Raw genomic sequence first — 21,853 nt, 5'->3', positions numbered from 1 at the left:
TTATTCTTCTCAATCATTTACTGAGTGAGTTTTTGTTGTGTCAGCAAGTGACGTGAGACTGATAAGAAGTGCTTCAATCATATGACCCGAATTCGTGCAAAAAAGGACTATTAGATCTATCTTTTTTTATTACACAGATTACTTAGCTATGAGGAAGTAAAGTATTGAGGAAATTTGGCTAAGAATGCAGACCAGAATATATTAATTTGAGGACACGTTTGTGAGCTCTATAGGGGAAATAAGGGGAACAGATGAATAAGAGGACCAAAAAACATAAGAAATCATGCAAATTGGGAAAATTCCCTGTGTTAAAGGAAATAAGTGAAGAAGAGGCAGAGGAGACTGCTACCCAAGGGCAATAAGATAATGTGTCCTAATGGGGGTTTGCATGGAATGGGGGGTTGGTCCGAAAAGTAGAGACAGTCACCAAAATCATTAGGAGAGTCAGGGGACAGCCAGGGCAATTGAGATGGAGAAGCCTCCTTGGGGGCCCCGGGAAGCTGGTGGACCAGAGGATGAGCCCACTGGAACACAGGGCTCCTCATGATGAAGCTCGTGGGCAGTGAGCAGACCTAAGCTCCCAGCTACACAGCCATTGTCAATGCCAGCTTGAATTCTCATGCTCCACCAGACTCTTCTCCCTTGAAATTATCCCTTGAAAATGTCTGATCCCTGTGATCAGATATACCCAATACTGTGGCTCAATTGCCCCCCAAAGAGTGGCAGATAATCTGTAATTATTCCTTGAGCTACAGATGGCTTTGATAGAGGGTGTGGAGTCCAAACCTTGGAGGGGGAAAGGGTGAAAAGATTTTGGTGTGATGTAGGGGGGAAACGTCAGTAAACTCCCAAGCTTTTAGGTCACCAGGTAATCTGCAGAACATTAATCCTCACCCTAGCCCTGAGCCTCAAATCTTTGCTGATTTGTATCCCTGGGGAGCCAAAGAGTGACAGGGTGAGGAGTGAGGGGGCTCCTGGAGGAAGTAGAGGAGGTGTTACAGATACTGATGATTTGAAAGCCCCAGCTGGGATGTAACTCTTTTTTAAAAAATCTTTTTTTTTTATGTGGACCATTTTTAATATCTCTAATTGAATTTATTATAATATTGTTTCTATGTATATATGTATGTGTGTGTGTGTATATATATATATATATATTTTTTTTTTTTTTTTTTTTTTTTTTTTGGTACGTGAGGCATGTGGGATCTTAGCCCTGTGACCAGGGATCAAACCTGTACTTCCTGCATTGGAAGGCAGAGTCTTAACCACTGGACCACCAGGGAAGTCCCTAGGATGTGACTCTGCTGCCAACTGGTTGAAGGTTGGGAACAGACTAGGGTCAGAAATGTTTGGGAAAATTCTGTACCTGGCATGAAGCTGTTCTTTAGAGAAGTGATCTTATGCTTTGACAGGAACTTTTCATTTGGCAAAGTGTCTCCTCTGTCAAACTATCTCCAGCAATGTTCCATTTTAGGAGCAAATCTTGTGCAGTTTCAAGGGAAATTGAAGACGGGGAAAAGACAGAATAGTTATGAAGTTCAGAGAAGGCAATGGCACCCCACTCCAGTACTCTTGCTTGGAAAAGCCCATGGACGGAGGAGCCTTGTAGGCTGTAGTCCATGGGGTTGCTAAGAGTTGGACACGACTGAACAACTTCATGTTCACTTTTCACTTTCCTGCATTGGAGAAGGAAATGGCAACCCACTCCAGTGTTCTTGCCTGGAGAATCCCAGGGATGGGGGAGCCTGGTGGGCTGCCGTCTATGGGGTCGCACAGAATCGGACACGACTGAAGCGACTTAGCAACAGCAGCAGCTATGAAGTTACTGGGGCTTGGGTTGGAGACCCAGCAGATGGCATGATAACAGCTTATCTGAACATGGAGGATATATGAGATGAGAAATGGAAATCCATTCTGGTGACTCCCAGATGCTGGTCCAGGGCTCAGCTGGATCATAGAACAATATAGATTCCTGAGCTTCAGACCAGACTTTCTGATTTGAAAGGTCTGTGAGGGTCCTTGGGGGTGATTCTGAGGCAGATTGAAGGTCAGTCAGTCAGTTCAGTCACAAAGTCACGTCAGACTCTACGTGACCCCATGGACGCAGCACGCCAGGCCTCCTTGTCCATCACCAACTCCTGGAGCCTGCTCAAACTCATGTCCATCAAGTCGGTGATGCCATCCAACCCCCTCATCCTTTGTCATCCCCTTTGAAGGTAGGAGCCATTTACCATGGTTCAGAGGGCTCAGCCTTGGCTTCTGATTAGAATCACCTGGTGAACTTGAAACAGGTGCTGCTGTTCACGCCCCACTCTGTACCATTTACATGAGTCTTCAGGAGGAGCTCACACACACTAGTAAAAAGAAACCTCCCAGGGGATTTTATTGTGCAACCAAGTTTGAGAATCATGGCTATAGACCATAATGGTTGTTAGACTTCAGACTTGATGTTCTCAGAGCTTAGGAAAGTAGCAGGGAGAAGCACCTCCCACAAAATGCTCCCCACCCTCCTGCCACTAATAAAAATCATGTGGCAGATGATAAGCTAGGCTGAAATATTTGGCATTTTTTGCTTTCATTTTTAGGAAGCACATGAAACTATGGGGGAAAATGGTTGAATACCTAATTCAAAATATCAGGATAGTGATGTCTAGTGTCAAATTTAGATGCTTACTCAGAATTTCAGTATTTTCCTCCCTCTCCCACCCCTTTTGGTGAATGTTATTTAAAGCAAAATGCAGAGAGATAATTTTCAGTAGCCTTTTAATAATTTCCAGAGTCTTCAGAGCTATAAATTGGATGATTTGGTGATGGCGTAGAGGAGCTGGTGAGTAGGGGGTGTGCCAACTCAAGAAATACAATTCTTCCTCCTCTTGCTTTCTAGTAGATTTGGAAAAAAAAACAAAAACTCAAAACCTGACCCTGCAAATAATTGAGCCTTTCAGAACAATGTGAAATAATTATCCCAATTTCCCATGTGCTGAGTTGAAGCAGATCTTTTTATATTCCTGCCTGACCTCAAATCTAGAGCTTTTTCACCCATTTCCCTGATCAGAGGTGTAGACATTCAACTTTCCAGGAAGACGGAGAATCTCAGCCTGGCTCAGACCCAGCCACACAGACCAGAGTGTCTCGAGTCCTCAGACTTCCCTTTCTTCCTGGCACGCTCATGGCTCACCGTGAACTGAAGGAGAAGGGGAAAGCCTGCAGGAAGACTAAGAACCACACGGAAGCCCAATCTTTGCCTCCACTGTCTCCACACAGGTGAGTCCATCCTTGTTTCAAGGCTAGCATGTAGGTAAGAGGGATGGGGAAAGCCTTCGATACACGTCTTCCTCTCTATAGAAATGATGAATTCTTTACTGTCTGAGCCACCAGGGAAGCCCGATAGATATGAGAGCAGTAAGAAAATTAGCACCTCCTACCCCAATTGCTTCCCTGGTGGCTCAGATGGTAAAGCGTCTGCCTGCAATGCAGGAGACTCAGGTTCGATCCCTGGGTTGGGAAGATCCCCTGGAGCAGGAAAGGGCAACCCACTCCAGTATTCTTGCCTGGAGAATTCCATGGACTGAGGAGCCTGGTAGGCTACAGTCCATGGGGTTGCAAAGAGTTGGACACCACTGAGTGACTTCACTTCACTTCACCCCAATTGCAGGGCTTCCCAGATGGCGCCAATGGTAAAGAACCCACCCGTCAATGCAGGAGACGTAAGAGACACAGGTTCAATCCCTGGGTCAGGAAGATCCCCTGGAGAAGGGAATGGCAACCCACTCCAGTAGTCTTGCCTGGAGAATCCCATGGACAGAGGAGCCTGGCAGGTTACAGTCCATAGGGTCACACAGTCAGACACAACTAAAGTAACTTACCATGCCCGCTCCCCAACTACGCACAGACATTCTTCTGAGTAAAAGGTGTCACTTTCTGCAAATGAATCCCCTTAAATTTAAATAATGAAAAGATAAACCTAAAGTCTCTTCAGTGTTTTCCTGGAATCTCAAAAAGCTAATGCAATAAGTGAAAATGTGCATACAGAATATTCAATATAAAGTCTTAATGAAAATGTAACCTGTTAAACCTAAGAGGGCGTTCCCTGGTGGTCTAGTGGTTAAGACTCCACCTTTCAGTGGAGGGAGTACAGGTTGATCCCTGGTTGGAGAGCTAAGATCCCATATGCCTCGGTGCTAAAAAACCAAAACAAAACAGAAGCAATAAAAAAAAAAGGTTCTTATAATGGGGGGAAGGCAACCTCAAAATAGAGTGCTATGAAGGACCAGGACTGTTTCAAATTAAGACATGGACCCCACATTAGAGACAGAGCCTGAGGGCCACATGAAAATCACAGCTTGCAGTTTCAAACTGTGTCCCAGTGGTCTTTATTTTTGACAATGATCTTTTAGTTTGTGATCAGTAGATTCTCCATTTCATTTCACTCGTCACTGAGATAAGCCATCATAAAATAATTTGGATCTTAATCTTTCACACTGAGGAATAGGCCATTTTGCTAGTTCCATAATTGTATCAACAAATGAGTGTTTATTCAATTTGTTAGAAAATTTTGAATCTCACTTGATATTTGGCTGTCTTTGCTTGCCAAATGAATTGTAGTGAATGACCTAATTTAACTAAATGAATTTGAAAACAATCTCAGATCAAATAGGTCTGTGACTGAGAGGTAGAATTATTAGGTTACCATGTTCCTAGTACCCACGAAATCCCATTTTTGGGCTTGTGTGCTGTGCTAAGTCGCTTCAGTCGTGTCCAACTCTGTGATACTATGGACTATAGCCAGTCAGGCTCCTCTGTCCATGGGATTCTCCAGGCAAGAATGCTGGAGTGGGTTGCCCTTTCCTTCTCCAGGAGATCTGCCTGAACCTGGGATCGGACCCACGTCTCTTATGTCTCCTTCATTGAAAGGCAGGTTCTTCACCACTAGCGCCACCTGGGAAGCCGCATTTTGGGGCTTGGAGCTCTATTAACAAATGTCACCTTCTAATGAGACCTTCATTGGTCCTCAGTCAGCTCCCAAAATTAGCTAGATGAAGCAAGTTGAGAATAATACAGCAGTGTGAATTTGAAGGCCAATGCTGTGTTTGATAAGGAAACATGGGACTGGATGTTCAGTTCCCATCTTTAAAGGACTGGAAAGTTAGACACGTCCATCCTGGCAGCTCCGGCCCTACATGCCTGCCCTATCTGTTTGTGATCACAACCGCTTATCCCTGTAAATAACAAAAGCACAGGGGCCTATTTGGGGCAGCCTGTGGTAATGAACGTGGCCGTAGTACATGCTCCCCTGCTGAAGAACCTGAGCCTACTTATAAACAAAAAAGATAACAAAAAGGCTATTAAAATTTTTTTATTGGAGTATAGTTGCTGTACAATGTTGTGTTTGTTTCTGCTGCACAGCAAAGTAAATCACTATATGGTTGTTTATTTGTTCTTTGTTGTTCAGTTGTTCAGTTGTGTCCAACTCTTTGCAACCCCATGGACTGCAGCACATCAGGCTTCCCTGTCCTTCACCATCTCCCGGAGTTTGCTCAGATTCATGTCCGTTGAGTCGATGATGCCATCCTCTGTTGTCTCCTTCTCCTCCTGCCCTCCATCTTTCCCAGCCTCAGGGTCTTTCCAAAGTGTTGGCTCTTCGCATCAGGTGGCCAAAGTATCGGAGCTTCAGCTTCAGCATCAGTCCTTCCAATGAATATTCAGGGTTGATTTCCTTTAGGATTGACTGGTTTGATCTCCTTGCAGTCCAAGGGACTCTCCAGGGTCTTCTCCAGCACCACAGTTCAAAAGCATCAGTTCTTTGTCGCTCAGCCTTCTCTATGGTCCAGTTCTCACATCCATACATGACTACTGGAAAAACCATAGATTTGACTATATGGACCTTTGTCAGCAAAGTAATGTCTCTGCTTTTTAATACACTGTTCAGGTTTGTCATGGGCTTCCCAAGTGACTCCAGTCATAAAGAACCCGCCTGCCAATGCAAGAGACATAAGAGTCTGTGGTTCGATCCCTGGGGAGATCCCTCCAGAGGATTGAAAAGTTGTTGCTGAATGAAAAGACCCCGGGATTCTTGGCCTCCGGAGGAGAAGAATTCAATCTGGGGCCAGAGACAAGGCTTGATCGCTCAGAGCTTTTGTATAATAAAGTTTTATTAAAGTATAAAGGAGATAGAGAAAGCTTCTGACATAGGCATCAGAAGGGGGCAGAAAGAGTACCCCCCTGCTACCAGTCTTCAGTTGGATGTTATATAGTCACTAGTGAAGTGAAGTCACTCAGTCGTGTCCGACTCTTTGCGACCCCATGGACTATAGCCTACCAGGCTCCTCTGTCCATGGGATTTTCCAGGCAATAGTACTTGAGTGGATTGCCATTTCCTTCTCCAGGGGATCTTCCCGACCCAGGGATTGAACCTGGGTCTCCCGCATTGTAGACAGACGCTTTACTGTCTGAGCCACCAGGGAAGTCCTATATAGTCACTAGCAGTCTGTTAATGAAAGAAAGGAATGTCTTAAAACTCAGAATGGCACCAGGCCCCTTACCCATAAGATGAATTTTGGGATAACCTTGGCACCAAATGGTTCATCCTGGGCCATAAAATGATTAACTGAATCTTGTAGAAGGACAGATTACCATACAAATAGTTTCATTTACATAGATTAGGGGAACAATATCTGAATATAACATACTGGTTTGTCAAGTAGGTTCTGAGCCATTAGGCGAACTGACTTGAAGACAGAGTTTGGGGTAAATGCATAGTACATTAACATAGCTTAAGACAAACATTTCCATAAGAAAAATGCATTGGTTAACTCAAGGTTTGAGAATAGTTAACTTCAGGTGAAACCAGGTGTCATTATGGCAACACAGTATTTTAAGAGAAACCTCCTTTTAAATTTGTATGGAGAAGAAAAAAAATATTGTTAGTTTGTTTCCTCCTGCCGCTTAAGAGAGAGAAAAATGTCTGACACTTGCAGGCTATTCCTCCCTTTGGACACCCCTGGCCTTCCTGCCTGTTACCCTCTCATTCCCTTCCAGCTCCTCCCTCCAGGGGAGATCCCCTGGAGGAGGGCATGGCAGCCCGCTCCAGTATTCTTGCCTGGAGAATCCCATGGACAGAGTCTGGCAGTCTATACTCCATAGGGTTGCAAAGAGTTAGAAACAATTGAAGCAACTTAGCACATAGGTTGGTCATAGCTTTTCTTCCAAGGAGCAAGTGTCTTTTAATTTCATGGCTGCAGTCACCTTCTTCAGTGATTTTGGAGCTCAAGAAAAAAAAGTCTTTCACTGTTTCCATTGTTTCCCCATCTATTTGCCATGAAGTGATGGGACCGGATACCAAGATCTTAGTGTTTTGAATGTCGAGTTTTAAGCCAGCTTTTTCACTCTCCTCTTTCACCTTCATCAAGAGGCCTAACATTCAGAATGGCAAATGAATTCATTCGTTCTTTAAAATTGTGTGTTTCTTCTGCTGTGTCTCCTATGCATCTACCACGTGTTGCACGGGCCTCCTGGGGTGTCATCAGGGAAGACGGCAAACAAATTCCTTGCCCCCACGAGTCTTACATTCTAGTTGAAGAAGCAGAAAAGAAGCAGACAGACATATCTTTCAGGTAAATATGCATTTCAAAGAAAAATAAAGCAGAGCAAGGTTGCTGGATGGGAGGCTATTTGAAATGGTGTTCTCAGCTACTGTGTCTTTGGGGAGAGGTAGGTGTGGGGAGAGTCGAGCAAAAATCTTGAGAAGTGTTCTGAACAACAGGAGCACTAAAAGGTGGACTGGACCTTGGTGTTTTCAAGAAATGCAGTCAGACTGGAGCAGAGGGGCAAGAGGAATAACATTAAGAACTGACTCTGGATATGTATTGGAGAAGGCGATGGCACCCCACTCCAGTACTCTTGCCTGGAAAATCCCATGGATGGAGGAGCCTGGTAGGCTGCAGTCTATGGGGTTGCGAAGAGTCGGACATGACTGAAGCGACTTAGCAGCAGCACCAGCAGCTGGATACGTATCTTTGTGTCTATGTTCAGTCGTTCAGTCGTATCTGACTCTTTGTGACCCCATGGACTGCAGCACGCCTGGGGTTGGAATGAAAACCGATCATCTAGAGTCCTATAGCCATTGCTGAGTTTTCCAAATGTGCTGGCATATATGAATGCAGCACTTTAACAGCATCACCTTTTAGAATTTGAAATAGCTCAGCTGGAATTCCATCACCTCCACTAGTTTTGTTCTAGTAATGCTTCCTAAGGCCCACTTGACTTCATATTCCAGGATGTCTGCACTACTCCAAAAAATATTCTAAGTCTGACCACAGTGTGCCTAATTCCAGGAAAATGGCCACTCTTGTAAACAACTGCTCTGGGTACTAGAGAAAACCCCTGAAATACACTTATTAATGAAGATGGCTATTATAGTTCACATGTGCGTTGCCTCAGATGGATTTTTAAATATTAACATGATTCTAAGATCATGTTAATGTTTAAATATCAGTTGATTACAAGTGTTCTTTTGGGACTTGTAATCACTTGATTACAAGTGTTCTTTTGCTCTTTGGGACATGCTAATGTCCCAAATATCAGTTGATTACAAGTTTCTTTTTTTAAAAAAGTATTATCTTTGGCTGTTCCAGGTCTTTGTTGCACCATGCAGGTTCTTTTAGATGCTGCATATGAGATCTAGTTCCCTGAACAGGGTTTGAACCCAGGCCCCCTGCACTGGGAATGCAGAGTTTTACCCACTGGATCATCAGGGAAGTTCTCAAGCGTTCCTTTCTAAGTCAGTTCCTAATGCATTTTCCAACAACTGTAGTGCTTATGCATGAGGGGTGCTAAGTCGCTGCAGTTGTGTCTGACTCTTTGCAACCCCGTGAACTGTGGCCCTCCAGGCTCCTCTGTCCATGGATTCGCCAGGCAAGAATACTGGAGTGGGTTGCCATGCCCTCTTTCAGGGGATCTTTCTGACCCAGGGATCGAAGCCGCATCTCTTACGTCTCCTGCACTGGCAGGCAGGTTCTTTACCACTAGCGCCAATTTTCCAGAATGACCTTCAAGTCCTATTTGGCACCTCTGTACTTGATGGTATTAATAATAGTACATAGCCAGGATGATAGCATTATTTCTATGAGGAAGTCAATTCTGGATTCCACTTAGTGGGGTCAGTTCACACTCTCCTCTCTCCTGTTCTGCATTCAGCTCATTCTGGTTCTGGGGCTTTGTGGCCTCAGAAGTAGCATCCAACAGCGAGGTTTCCAGCGTTCTTGTGGTATCAGAGAGAGCCCTGAGCCATCAAACAGGGCTCTGATAATCAAAGTGGCAGTAGGGAATCACACGCGTACTTCCCCAGAACCATCAGGAAGGCACACGTGTCCTCAGCTGTGCAAGGAAATGGGAAGTACTGTAAGTCCCCTACATATGAACAAGTTCTATTCTGAAAGTGCATTTGTTAAGTCCAACAAAGTTAGCTTAGGTACCCGACAAACATAATCGGCTAAATACTGCTGCTTTTATGCTTGCTTCCTGACCTCCTGGGCTTGAAATAAAGATACGGTACTTCTGTACTCTATTCAGTACTGCACAGTAAAGTACACAAAAGCACAACCATTTGTAGAGAATGCACGCATGTGACAGTGTGCACCAGACACGGGAACTAACGTATGTGACATTCGAGCACACATTCACATCTTTGAGAGTTCGCAACTTGAAGGTTCATATGTAGGGAACTTACTATAAAGGTGATGGGGAAGCAAACAGCAAAGAAGGGGAATCACCGAGGACTGCAGCACTGTAGGGGAAAGTCATCCAGTTAGTACTTCTCTGTGGCCAACACTAGGGGGCACCATTGTAGCTGAAGGTGTGCCCCTCGCTGGGAATTCAATGTCCTTGGAGTTGTACAATTGGAGGCTCTGCAAGAAATTCGAGGAAGAGACTCTTAATGAGACACCTATGTCCAGGTAAGAGATGTTTATATATCAGGCATTTTTAAGTTGTAAACGACCTTGCAAACTTTTATTAATGGTTTATAACATTATCCATGTGTTTAAAAAGTCTACATTTAATAAACCAGGAGAAACAGTAGGATTATTTGGCTTCATGCTTTTTCATAGACCAGGTTTTATGACCTCAAGTGGTATTTTCTCTCCAGAAGTGCATTTTGAACACAACCTTCTTGTTGCATTGAGGATGAATGCAGAGAGAGCTAAGCCTGGATACAGAAAGGATAATTAGGAAGTGATTGAAACAATGCAGGTAAGAGATGTTCAGAGCCTGATCTTGGGCAGGAAAATTGACAATGCTTAGGTTGTAAAATTGAACAGGCTCGAGAAATCTGACACGAAGGCAAGGAAGAAGAATAGTAAAGGGTGCTCACTGGCTCTTGGCTGAATAAGCAGGTGACAGCGAACACTGATGAAGGAACAGTCGGGGTGGGGGGGGATGGTGAGTTCACTTCTAGACATGTTGAGTTAGATGCATCCAGGGAATTTGTGTATGGAAAGATGCAGCAAGCTTGGAGCTCAGTGAGGAGTCTGGAGCTGCAGACAGTGATCCAGGTATCACATGCAGGTGACAGCTAAGCCAGGAGAACACAAGGAACCTGCACTAGGAGTTTATAGAGGACAGGATGTCTAGGAAAGAATCTCGAGGCTCAGCAGCATTTAATTGTCAGAGAGAGGAGAGGTACTGGCAAGAGTTTATATACTGGAAAATCAAAGGGTGTGTCTTTAACTGGGTTTCAGTTCAATTCAGTTGCTCAGTCGTGTCTGACTCTTTGCAACCCCATGAACCGCAGCACGCCAGGCCTCCCTGTCCATCACCAACTCCTGGAGTTCACCCAAACTCACTTCCATCGAGTCAGTGATGCCGTCCAGCCATCTCATCCTCTGTCCTCCCCTTCTCCCCCTGCCCCTAATCCCTCCCAGCATCAGAGTCTTTTCCAATGAGTCAACTCTTCACATGAGGTGGCCAAAGTACTGGAGTTTCAGCTTCATCATCATTCCCAAAGACCCAAACCAGTCTATCTGCTCCCCAACTACTTAAGATGGCTCAATGATGACTGCTGAGACTACTCACAATGAACAGGGAAGCCCGGTGTGCTGCAGTCCATGGGGTCACAAAGAGTCGCATGTGACTTTTGATGGAACAACCACAACAAGACAATTAACGTAAAATAAGTTGCTTCTCCTTCCTTTAAACTATTACTGAAATATATCCTTATGTAATAGTGTGCAAAGAACTTAGCACAAAACAAGATTAAATAGTCTTTGGTGATCTTTTAGAAGAGACTTTTAAAAGTTATGAATATGTGCATTGACTTGAAAATTCTTGTTGCAGAAACAATAGACTTATTTCTGTCAATTTCAAATTGTTTTAATTACTCCTGATAACAGTGTTAAAATTTCCATATTTTTGACATTGTCAATAATGAATCTGTCATCATTTTCTAATTGGAAAATATATTGTAGTTTTTTAGGAAGAAATTAGTTGGAAGCAAATATGAAAAATATTATCAATGACTATGTGATGATGGAAATATATTATTATTAAGTTTAAAATTATGTAAATTTTTTAAAATTAAGTATTTTAAAAAACTCTATTTCCGCTGTAGTTTTCAGTAAGAACATGTGATTGTAAAATTCTTTCTATATATTTTGTGTGTTCCAGGATTTAAGATCTGACATCCATGATTTATTATGTAAGTCATTTTTATGTCAAAGGCTACACTCATAAATAGAAAAATCATTCCACAATTTTATTTTCTACTTTCTATTTTTGACCATAATAAAATATTATCAGTATTTCATTCATGACTAAAGACCTAGGCTCAGTTCTGTTTTAACATGTGTGATTCTAAGATTTCAACAGAGCTATGGTTTTTCACGTTCTGATTCCTCTTGCTTCAGTAGTCGTTGACACCACCGTTACAGGAACCACTGGCCTGTAGGCAGGGGAAAAGCAATCACTGTGTGCCTGTACTCCCAGACTAACTGGAGGCTGGATGGTGAGGGGTCCACAGTAAGCGTATTTCAGGGTCTTCTCAAGGCACCCTCTAGAGGGCAGAGAAATCACAAGCCTGTTAGCAATTCTGTACAATTCAGGATTCTACATCCTTTCTTTAATAATATTCTGCTTTTCAATTTCACTTCATTTCAAATTGATGTTTTCATGATTTATTTTTACCAAATTTCAAAGTTACAAAAGAATATTCTTATTCCCCAGAAACAACGAACACTACCCTACCCAACAACCCAACATCACCAATTCCTCATATATCTTTCCAGAGGCAGTGGGGTGTGTGTGTGTGTGTGTGTGTGTGTATCACCCTGTCTTCTCCCTTGAAGTGAAAGTGTTAATCACTCAGTCGTGTCCGACTCTTTGAGACCCCATGGACTGTAGACTCCTCTGTCCATGGAATTCTCCAGGCAAGAATACGGGAGTGGGTTGCCATTTCCTCCTCCAGGGGATTGCCCCAACTCAGGGATCAAACCCAGGTCTTTTGCATTGACATGTGGATTCTTTACCATCTGAACCATCAGGGACGCCCTATCTTCTCCCTTATTTTTATACAAACATTAACCTCCATATAATGTTATCCTGTATCTTGCCTTTTCTGCTTAATATTGCTTTGGATAAAATTCAGTGCAAGGATAGAGAGCTTTCTTGTTTATGACTGAAAATTCTAGCTACAGGGTGCATAATTTTCCAACTAGTACTTCAGTGAAGGGCACTTAATTGTTTCTGCAGTGCTACTGGACCTTAGACATGTAAAATTTCACTAGCAATAGCAATAACTCCACCTGAGTCATATCTTACAGTGTTCTGGAGGCTGTTCTTAATTTTGCTGGGGAAGGAGGGGAAAATGATATTGAACTTGATAAACATCTCCTTCAAACTTTACATTCCCTCTGTAAACAAAGTCTTTCCCAAGAAAGCCTCTCCATTCCCCTCCCAGCCCCCCTACCCCCCCAACCCCCACCCACCAAGCCACTGCTTTCTCTGTAGGCAAGAAGAGTGCTGAGAATTGTTCTCTTGTTTGCCTCTTCCAGGTCATTTCATCTCCTCCCCAAACACCTATTCTTGAATCTCAAGTCACTGGGCTTTTCAACCACTTTTCTTCATTGCTGGCATTCTCCACCAACCAAGGAAGATCATATTCCTTCATTTCTATTTTTTTAAGTTCCTGAATGACTGTTATTCTCTTCAACTCTATTTCTGTTCCAGTGATTGGCTATTTTAATATCTACACAGGTGAAAATTTCACATTCTGCTCTGGTTGGACTGGATTTCTAAGGACAAGTAAAGATCTAGGCAAACAAGTTGAGAATGGCCTAAAATTAAGGTTTTGTGACTAGGAAAGCACGGTGTGAAATTTGAGTTAAATTGGGAGAAGATCTTGGCCAAATATAACTTTCTTTTTTTCTTCTATCCTTCCTTCTTTTCTTTCTATTGAAGATTATTGATGTGTGTGTGTGTGTGTGCGCGCGCGCGTGTGTGTGTGCTTAAGTCGCTTCAGTCGTGTCTGACTCTCGAGATCCTATGGGCAGTAGCCCACTAGGCTTCTCTGTTGATGGGATTCTCCAGGCAAGAATACTGGAGTGGGTTGCCATTTCCTCCTCCAGGGGATCTTCCTGACGCAGGGATTGAACTGACATCTCTTATGTCTCCTGCATTGGCAGGCAGGTTCTTTACCACTAGTACCACCTGGGAAGCCCGCGATTGACATACATTATACTGAATATTAGATTGCAGTGCACAACATAATGATTCAATGTTTGTATACATTGCAAAATAACAATTTTATTTAGACTCTGTTGGGTAGATGATCAAAGTCTCAAATATTTTCCTCGTAGGAGTAACAGGGTAAAATTTGTGTTTATGAAGATAACTCTGATTGTATTATAGAAGATCTATTGCAGAGAATTGTTGTCATGGATTCTACCCAGCTAAAGAGGTGTATTTCTTGGTGGCACATTATTATTGATGATGTGTTTGTTCATCGTGCCACATCCTGGATTTTGGAGGGCAAGGTAAACACATCCTGCTTGGCACTGTCACCCCTCACCTGGGCTGGAGTTGTGCTCACTGGTGAAATATTTTCAGGGCATCCAAGATAAATTAGGTAGGTGGGATACCGTAGCCCTGTGGGCTCCCTCCCCTAAGCAGAGTAGAACTAGGGGGAATTTTATTTTAATTTCTCTGAAGATGGGTGGGAGTAGAAACTGTAATGTAGTAGATAAGTGTGTAGTTTTGCAGCCAGGAAGCCTGGGGTCAAATCTGAGATCTGTCTTCCAGTTGGCTATGTGATCTTGACTTCCCTGGTGGCTCAGTGGTAAAGAATCCACCTGCCAATGCAGGAGATGTGGATTCCATCCCTGGGTGGGGAAGATCCCTTGGAGAAGGAAATGGCAACTCACTCCAGTATTCTTGACTGAAAAATCCCATGGACAGAGGAGCCTGGCGGGCTACAGTCCATGGGGTCACAAAGAGTCGGACATGGCTGAGCAGGTGCACATATACGCACACACACGTGCACACGCACACACACACACACACACACAGGTCACCTGACAGACCAGATTCAAGCTTCTAGAAGAAATAACAGTAGGAGAAAAAACGATTACAGCCAACCGCAGCATAGATTTTCTTCTTCATCAGCATGGAGTTGGCATCACGACAGTAGACACAATCACACTGATTTTTGTAAGAGAGAAACAAGTATTAAAGCTTGGGAGAAAATAAGTACGCATGAGTTGTGCCAGCCTAAAGGCTAGCATTTATCGCCGGCAAATCCTGGGGCATTTGTGCCCAGAGATTTCTAGAAGCCCTCCCTCCTTGCCCTCTTGCTTCGGTTCCTGATGCCCTATCTCCCACGGTGGCTATGCCCTCTGTCATCCTGGAGGTCTGCCCTCTCACTTGCCTATGCGCATGCTCTTCGTTACCTAGCAACTTCAACTGTCAAGCCTGAGCCTAGCTGGTGACCAGTTGTCAGTATCATTATTATTCTTGGTACAATATCAGAATGGACCTAGTGGGAAATTTTCCTCAAAAGAAATAACACACTGGCTATTTTCTTTTGTCTCCGATTTATTCTGGTTTAGGGGCAGGAACACATATTTGCTGTTTAAACGAAGTGTGCATTTGTTCATGTAATATGGGTCTGGAAATGAGTCTGGAAATAACTTCTAAAGCTCTCTGATCTCTAACCTTTTTATTTCCTTGGAGGACTATTGTTAAACCAACCAGCACATAAACTCATGGACCCTATTTTTACCAACTCTGATGTCTTATTAAAAGCAAGAGCATGATGTTTTAAGCCTCAATCAGAAGAAATTCCTTGGGAAAATAATTTTTAGGTTGTTTTCCCTGGTTTTTGGAGAAGGTCATCGAGAGGACACGACCGTCGGTTCAACTACAAGCTGGACCTGAGTGATCAGAGGCTCCTCACCCCTGCCCCTGACCTTGAAATCAATGTTCTGCCCACTGTTCCCACAGGGGTAACTGTTCCGAGGACACAGTCATGAGGGAGGAAGATGTCATAGAGACCATGTGGATGGTATACATCATAGAACCCCATGAAAACTTCTACGTAAACTTGTAAGATTCTGGTGGGCAGGTGTAGAGATCTACTTGTCTTGCAGTGCCCCAGACAAGCCGCATCAGTAAGTTCCCTTGCTTATTGGACCTGCCAACTGCCAGTCTGGATGGTCTACATCTTCCTTCCATCTCTCCTTGCCTTCTGTGCACGGGGGCTAGTTTGCAAACCAATACTGGCCAGGTGCAGGAAACAATGCTTTAGGCTTCTTGTGCCTCAGGCTCTTGGCAAGCTTAGAAATTCTCAATCTCATTACTGTGAAAGAGTGAAGGAGAAAGCTGACTGCAAATCTAAGTATTTGATGTATTTTGCGTGCAAAGTACCAATAGTATTATCTATTATTCAGGAGCACTATTTGAGTGCTTTGGAGGTTAATAGAGAAAGAGACTTCCAAAATGATTCTATGTCTGAGCTTTTCTCATGAGGGTCACATGTCTATCATAATAACTCATTCACTCTGCTACAACCTAATAAGGGTGCATTGTTTAGTTATTAAGAACATTAACGAGGAACAACAGGATGCTGAGCGTGTGTTCTCCTCCCATGCTTGATGTGCTGGTGGAGCATGACATCCAGGCTTACGTGTCTGTAGTGGGGACCTCTCAATCAAGTGTCAGAATTCAGGGATATTTCAAGATTCAGTGGGCTTCCCCAGTGGTGCTCAGTGGTAAAGAATCTGCCTGCAGTACAGGAGCCATGGGAAATGTGGATTCAATCCCTGGGTCAGGAGGATCTCCTGGAAGAGGGCATGCCATCCCACTCTGGTATTCTTGCCGGGAGAATCCTCATGGACAGAGGAGCCTGGTGGGCTATAGTCCATAGAGTTTCAAAGAGTCAGACACGACCGAATCGACTTAGCATGCACACATGCCCAAGATTCGGTATATTAATAGCTCAGAGAAAAGGTTAAACAAGAGATGTACTAAAATGGATAGATGCTGCTTCAACTCCTCTAATTCTTTTGGAAATTCACTTTACTAATTGTATTTCTTGGAACTGAATAGATTTCTTCTGGTAGCACATTAATGTTCAATATCATTGTGGATGTGTGATGACTTGAGGCACCTCCAGTAAATCGCTCTCAATAGCAAAGAGCTCAAGGATATGAGTTCTGGAGGCAGCTCCGCTTCTGACATCCCCTCTGGGCATTCATTTGATTGAAGCCGTTTTCTCGCCTCTGATGCCTAAAAACCTAGTTTACCAGGTCTATCTATTTCCCCTTCTTCCCCAATGGTAACCCCTCTCTGACCCTGTTTATGGCAAGGCAGCCCAGAGGGTCAGTTCAGGTGCAGAGCTATTCATTATGTTCCTGTGAGGAAATTCCAGGGTATAAACTAGGTGGTTGAGGTAAATTACAGGCAGAGTATCTCATTACTCAGTTTAACAACTGTCCTGAGCACAAAACATTCTTTCAGGCATTCTCTGTCATCATTCTCATTGCTAGTCCCAAAGCCAATTTCTAGACTATTTTTTGTGTTACCTAGTTCTGAGTTCTCTCTGAGACCCCAAGATTCCTGGGGACTTGGGACCTTTTGAATTCTGGGTCCCTAGTCTGCCCCTTCAGCCTCTTAGCGCACTGGTGGGTGAGAGAGCTGTGAGTTTGGACTTCCCTAGTGGCCCAGTGGCTAAGATTCTGCACTCCCAATGCAGGGGGTCTGGGTTCGATCCCTGGTCAGAGAACTAGATCCCACATGCAGCAACTAAGACTCAGCAGTCAAATAAATTAAAAAAAAGAGAGAGCGAGAGCTGTGAGTTAACAGAATGGAAAGAACCCGCCTGCCAAGTAGGAGACGCAGGTTTGATCCCTGGGTCCAGAAGATCCAGAGAGGGAAATGGCAACCCCCTCCAGTGTTCTTGCCTGGAGAATTCCATGGACGAAGGAGCCTGGCGGGCTACAGTCCATGGGGTCACCAAAGTGTCGAACACAACTTAGTGACTGAACAACAACAACAACAATTGGTTAGTTAGTCAAACTTTTGATGAAACATTCTCTAATTCAATTTCTCTCTTTCTTTGTATTGGATATTAATCGGATCCCCTTTCACTCTCATCCTGATGAGTTGAATGAGCTTTGGAATTGGAACCCAGAAGACTTGGGTGTGAGTCCTAGATTTGCTACTTACTAGCGGTTGTGCCTGGGAAATTTCTTTAATTCTCTGAGCCTCAGTTTTCTCATTGACAACATGGAGAGACTGTTGCCTTTCTTACTTTACAGGGTTGTTGTGAAGATCATAATGAAGGCCACAGACATGTTTAGCTTCATGTTTCACCATAGGAGACTGTGATTCCATGAAAAAGACAACTCTAAATGTGATAGAGATTTGGCTAAGAAATAAAACATGGCTGAAAGACGTGTGAATTGACTATGGTCCATCATGCCTAAATCTGAGTGACTTAGAATTAGTAGGGTCAGAAAAACAGTATTTTTATAAGAGCACCACAGGATTTCCAGATCAAACACATTTTGCCCAGCACGTGGGGCCTCTTTATACTAAAAAGTTACTCATTATTTAGCTGAAACTCAATTTAACTTGGGTTTCCCTGATAGCTCAGTTGGTAAGGAAGATCTGCCTGCAATGCAGGAGACCCCAGTTCAATTCCTGGGTTGGGAAGATTCACTGGAGAAGGGCCTGGGAGAAGGGATAGGCTACCCACTCCAGTATTCTTGGGCTTCCCTTGAGGCTCAGCTGGTAAAGAATCTGCCTGGGAATCTTGTATTTTACTTGCTCAAGCTGGTGATCCTACACAGGTATCCTCACGAGTGAGCTGCTTCTGAAACTTCTGACCTGGATCCTGAGTAGGGTCTGATTGAGAGCCAGGGAAATGGGGTGACTGACTCTGTGGCAGGACTTCAGATGCTGCGGTGAGGAGATCATGATGTCTTCCTATGAGAATAGAAAGTCCTGCCTCACCACCTGCAGGTGTGACATTTTCTTCTTAGAATTGTATATACTGCAAATGTAAATAACCAAGGGAAAGATAGAGAAGCGTCAGGCAAGTATCCATTATTTACATTTGACTGTAGTCAGACAACCTAGAAATAAGTTAAAAAAAATTTTTATTGGAGTGCAATTGCTTGTTAATATTGTGTTAATTTCTGCTGTATGACACAGTGGATCAGCTATATGTATACACATATCCCCTCTTCCTTGGATTTCCTTCCCATTTAGGTCACCACAGAGTGCTGAGTAGAGTTCCCTGTGCTATATAGTAGGTTCTCATTAGTGATCTATTTTATACATAGTATCAGTAGTGTATATGTGTCAGTCCCAATCTCCCCAACCATCCCATCCTCCTTTTCCCTCCTTGGTGTCTATACATTTGTTTTCTGTGTCTGTTTCTCTAAAAAATAAGTTTTTGAGAGTAAATAAAGAATGTCAAGGCTTCCCTGGTGGTTCCGGCGGTAAAGAATCTGCCTGCAATGCAGGACATCCAAGTTTGATCCCCGGGTCAGGGAATGGCAACCCACAGCAGTATTCTTGCCTGGGAAATCCCATGGACAGAGGAGCCAGGTGGGCTACAGTCTGTGGAATCGCAAAGAGTCAGACAGGACTGAGCCACTAACACTTTGACACTTTGAAAGAATATGAGACCCTGAATCTCTATAGAAAGGGGAGAATGGTGGCCTAACTTTTAATCCCAGAGCCAAGATATGGGAAAGACTAAAGACTCACGTTGCTGCTCCCCAGGCTTGCCCTGGATCTGTTTGTGTGTCTGTCTGTTTTTTAGGCTGCCCCAAGCAGCCGGCAGGATGTTAGTTCCCTGACCAGGGATCAAGCCTGTGCCCCTGCAGTGTGAGCTCAGAGTCTTAACCACTGGACTGCCAGGAGAGTCTCCTGCTCTGGATCTGACTTGTTCTCAGTTACAGTGAAGCCCAGTCTGGCAGGTGACCTTTTTGATCTCTGTTCAGGTGGAAGAGAAGTGGCAGGAATGGGCTTGGAGGAGTGGTATCTTAGCACTGTAGTACCAGTGGGAAGTAAATGACACCCCACTCCAGTATTCTTGCCTGGGAAATCCCACTGACAGAGGAGCCTGGCAGGCTACAGTCCATGGGGTCGCAGAGAGTTGAACACAACTGAGCAACTGTGTAACAACAAAAATAACAAAAGAGTGGGAAGATTCTCACAGAAGACACAAAAACAGCCCGGGTTTTCTTGTTGCCCTAGTTCAGAGCTGTCCAACAAAGCTTTCTGCAATGACAGAAATGTTCTGCACTGCCCATTACCATAGCCACAAGCCACAGGCTGCTACCGATCACCAAAATGTCACTAGTGTCGCTAAAGAACTGGATTTCAAGCTTTATTTCATTACCATTAAAATAGTCACAGGTGGCTCAGTTCAGTTCAGTTCAGTCGCTCAGTCGTGTCCAGCTCTTTGCGACCCCATGAATCGCAGCACGCCAGGCCTCCCTGTCCATCACCAACTCCTGGAGTTCACTCAAACTCATGTCCATTGAGTCAGTGATGCCATCCAGCCATCTCATCCTCTGTCGTCCCCTTCTCCTCCTGCCCCCAGTCCCTCCCAGCATCAGGGTCTTTTCCAATGAGTCAACTCTTTGCATGAGGTGGACCAAGTATTGGAGTTTCAGCTTCAGCATCAGTCCTTCCAATGAACACCCAGGACTGATCTCCTTTAGAATGGACTGGTTGGATCTCCTTGCAGTCCAAGGGACTCTCAAGAGTCTTCTCCAACACCACAATTCAAAAGCATCAATTCTTCAGTGCTCAGCTTTCTTCACAGTCCAACTCTCACATCCATACATGACCACTGGAAAAACCATAGCCTTGACTTGATGGACCTTAGTGGCTACCATATTGGATATGTGGTTTATGGGCCAACATCAGTCTCCACCAGAGTCACTGGCTGGCTGGCAGCTTGTGGGTTGTTGTAGTCACACTTAGTTTGCACAGTTAGAAAAACAAACTAACCTGATTTTAGTTGCTGACATTTAATAATTGGACTATTTCCAATGAAAATTTGAATTTCTGGCTTCTTTGGAAAATGTCTGGCAACACTAAACCAACAGTCTTCCAAGGTACCCATTACCTTGAATTTATCTGCGGTTGTTTTGCTTTTGATTTATTTTATACCCCACCTGCTTTCCTGATTTATTTTATCTGCCGGCTGCCATGGGCATTGATTTGGGGATCCCTGTTTAAGGAGCAACATTTTGGTTTCACCTTTATGAAACAAATGAACTAAAGACTAACTTTGAGGTGCTTTTTATAAATATCAATTAGAAGCTGCCTCTCTCACACTGACTAAAAAAGGGGGCCCATGTACAGGAAAGGAGCAGCAGCAAGCTCTGTCAGAGCAGGATAGCAAGCTGGGTGACTCATGTCCCATGTGGACAACTTTGGAATAGTCCTTTTGCCTCTCAGTTTCTCCACCTATAAAATGAAGCCAATAATAGTAGCTACCTCTTGGTGTTGTTACGAGGTTGTTCTACAGTGAGGTATATAAAGAATTTTATAGCCACTCTCAATAATAAGCTTAAAATTTAGAAAGTAACATTTTCATTTGTCATAGTTTTTATATTTCGATAGCATCAATTTTGAAAGAAACTGGTGAGAACTAAGTCCCTGGAAAAAACTTTCTTCATTAATAAAGGAAGAAATGAAGTGCTGCAACCACATAGCGGAAATTTTTAGAAAAGGTTCTTTTCATATGTTTCCCGGGTTAAACTCACTGTCATAATCTAATATACCCCACAAAAAAGTAACTGCATTTTGAGCCTGTCAAGATGAAATTAGCTCATGAACATACTTTTCCTTGCTTAGTGGCATTGCTAATTTTGGGATTTGAGCAAACCAAAAGTTGAAAAAGAAATAAAATTCAGATGGAATTCAACATCACCAAAAGCTGTTAAACATGGGGCAATAAATATAAATGTGAGCACAACAAAGCAAATTACAAAGGAAGAAGTAAAAACATTCTTCCTGAAAGATACTATGTGAGGAAAGCAAAATTAAAGACTATGTATCAATGGAGGAGCAAAAAGCAGTGGCAACCACAAACTGTTGTAGAAACCCAATGGTAAATAAGAAAGGACTTTATGTCATAGACTTCTCATCACCAGGAGAAGGGATGGCAGGAAAACTTGTCAAGCTTTAAAAATGTCGAGAGTCTCAACTTGAGTGACTATAATCCTTCTAAGATATTTGGCAATTACAGAATGTTCAGGAAACAAACATTTGAGCCTAAACTAAGTGCAGGGAAATGAGCAACCAGTCAGGGCTCCGCTCTCAAAGAATTATCATCAAG

General features: G+C 43.5%; 1 long non-coding RNA gene across 1 annotated transcript; it reads left to right on the top strand.

The window, feature by feature from the left end:
* Nucleotides 1–2,353: 2,353 nt before the first annotated feature.
* LOC123331144 lies at nucleotides 2,354–10,683 on the top strand. The gene is made up of 3 exons (XR_006547629.1): nucleotides 2,354–3,264; nucleotides 7,527–7,613; nucleotides 10,145–10,683. It is a non-coding gene; the product is annotated as an uncharacterized LOC123331144 (long non-coding RNA).
* The last annotated feature ends 11,170 nt before the right edge of the window (nucleotides 10,684–21,853 follow it).

This window comes from Bubalus bubalis, chromosome 22 (assembly GCF_019923935.1).
Source record: "Bubalus bubalis isolate 160015118507 breed Murrah chromosome 22, NDDB_SH_1, whole genome shotgun sequence".
NCBI classification, from domain to species: domain Eukaryota; kingdom Metazoa; phylum Chordata; class Mammalia; order Artiodactyla; family Bovidae; genus Bubalus; species Bubalus bubalis.
This window is presented reverse-complemented; position numbering and strand designations above follow the sequence as displayed.